The sequence below is a fragment of the Populus nigra genome, chromosome 2 (assembly GCF_951802175.1).
Source record: "Populus nigra chromosome 2, ddPopNigr1.1, whole genome shotgun sequence".
In the NCBI taxonomy this organism is placed as follows: domain Eukaryota; kingdom Viridiplantae; phylum Streptophyta; class Magnoliopsida; order Malpighiales; family Salicaceae; genus Populus; species Populus nigra.
The window spans coordinates 6395068-6397567 of record NC_084853.1 but is presented as its reverse complement, the minus strand read 5'-3'; positions in this window follow the sequence as shown (position 1 = coordinate 6397567).

Sequence of the window (2500 nt, the reverse complement as noted above, 5' to 3'; positions counted from 1 at the left end):
CCCTCTTTTCGTCAGCGTGCCCCCCTGACGAATTTTCCTGCCTGGCCCGGCCAGTCCAGCCCCTGTTCGTCGAAAAATCTGCGCTGCCGATTTTCCACGCGGCAGCCCCTCTTTTCGTCAGCGTGCCCCCCTGACGAATTTTCCTGCCTGGCCCGGCCGGTCCAGCATCCAGCCCCTGTTCGTCGAAAAATCTGCGCTGCCGATTTTCCACGCGGCAGCCCCTGTTTTCCTCAGCGTGCCCCCCTGACGAATGTTCGTCGAAAAATCTGCGCTGCCGATTTTCCACGCGGCAGCCCCTCTTTTCGTCAGCGTGCCCCCCTGACGAATGTTCGTCGAAAAATCTGCGCTGCCGATTTTCCACGCGGCAGCCCCTCTTTTCGTCAGCGTGCCCCCTGACGAATTTTCCTGCCTGGCCCAGTCCAGCGTCCAGCCCCTGTTCGTCGAAAAATCTGCGCTGCCGATTTTCCACGCGGCAGCCCCTCTTTTCGTCAGCGTGCCCCCCTGACGAATTTTCCTGCCTGGCCCGGCCGGTCCAGCCCCTGTTCGTCGAAAAATCTGCGCTGCCGATTTTCCACTCCGCAGCCCCTGTTTTCGTCAGCGTGCCCCCCTGACGAATTTTCCTGCCTGGCCCGGCCAGTCCAGCGCCCAGCCCCTGTTCGTCGAAAAATCTGCGCTGCCGATTTTCCCCGACGAACCTGCAGCTGCACAAATCCGCGCTGCCACTGCCCCATTGTCTGGACCAACAGTCTTTTCCATCAAGCCCTGGACTATAAATCGTCCAGACTCATCGCCAGCACCCGCTGCCGATTCTGCCGACTTTGCCGATTTCGTCGGCGCTGCCGATTCCAACACTGCCCGCCGTGCCTGAACCAGCGCTGTTTCGTCAGCGTGTCCCCTTGACGAATTTCCCTGCCTGGCCTGGACAGTCCATCTTCCAGCCCATGTTCATCGAAAAATCTGCGCTGCCGATTTCCCCGACGAACCTGCAGCTGCACAAATCTGTGCTGCCGATTTCCCCCCCTGTCGGCATGGCTGCCGCTGCCCCGATGTCCAGACCAACAGTCTTTTTTGTCGACTTTGCCGATTTTGTCCGCGCTGCCGATTCCAACACTACCCCCTGCATCCAAACCAGCATTGTTTCGTCAGCTCTTCCCCTGACGATTTTAGCCCTGTAACAAACAGTAGGCCTCCAATCCCGCCAACGGGAGCCAAGTTGATAGGGAAGAGAATTGAATGACGCGCCTGGTCCTCGCACCCCGCCACCCGAGGGGCCTTTTTCCCGGCAGCCTCTGAAAAACTCTAGCTTTCACGGTCCTCGCCGCCCCTCACCACCATGGCAGGCCTCTAATCCCACCCATCAGCAGTTGTAGCCGATAGGGCAGTGATTTGAATGACGCGTCGCGGGCCTCCGGGTCATCTCACCCGGCCATTAATTGGAGCGTTTTTGGCTGGCCGAGGATGGGGGGATGGATCTCTTCTTCCGAAAAAGCAAACAGTACATCGGGAGTTATGTTGACGGGGCATGGAATTGAATGACCCGTCGCGGGCCGCCGGGTCATCTCACCCGGCCATCCCGGGGAGCGTTTTTCCCGGCAGCATCGGGGAAACTCTTGCTTTCACTGCCCGCTGCCCAAGTCCCCACTCGAATCGGCCCCCCGCGCCAACAAGCCAACGCTGCCGAATCGGCAGACACTGCTGCCGAATCTGCCGACACTGCCCCGCGGGCTGCCACTGCCCCCAGTGTCTAAACCAGCGGTCTTTCTCATCGAGCCTTGGACTATCCAGTCCGTCCTGACTCATCGCCAGCACCTGCTGCCGATTCTGCCGACTTTGCCGATTTTCTCGGCGCTGCCGATTCCAACACTGCGCCCACCGTGTCTGAACCAGCGCTGTTTCGTCAGCGTGTCCCCTCGACGAATTTTCCTGCCTGGCCTGGACAGTCCACCGTCCAGCCCGTGTTCGTCGAAAAATCTGCGCCTGCCGATTCTGCCGACTTTGCCGATTTCGTCGGCGCTGCCGATTCCAACACTGCCCGCCGTGCCTGAACCAGCGCTGTTTCGTCAGCGTGTCCCCTCGACAAATTTTCCTGCCTGGCCTGGACAGTCCATCGCCCAGCCCATGTTCGTCGCAAAATCTGCGCTGCCGATTTTCCCCGACGAACCTGCAGCCGCACAAATCTGCGCTGCCGAATCTGCCGACACTGTCCCGCGGGCTGCCACTGCCCCAGTGTCTAAACCAGCAGTCTTTCTCGTCGAGCCTTGGACTATCCAGCCCGTCCAGACCCATCGCCAGCACCCGCTGCGATTCTGCCGACTTTGCCGATTTCGTCGGCGCTGCCGATTCCACCACTGCCCGCCGTGCCTGAACCAGCGCTGTTTCGTCAGCGTGTCCCCTCGATGAATTTTCCTGCATGGCCCGGCCAGTCCAGCGTCCAGCCCATGTTCGTCGAAAAATCTGCGCTGCCGATTCTGCCGACTTTGCCGATTTCGTCGGCGCTGCC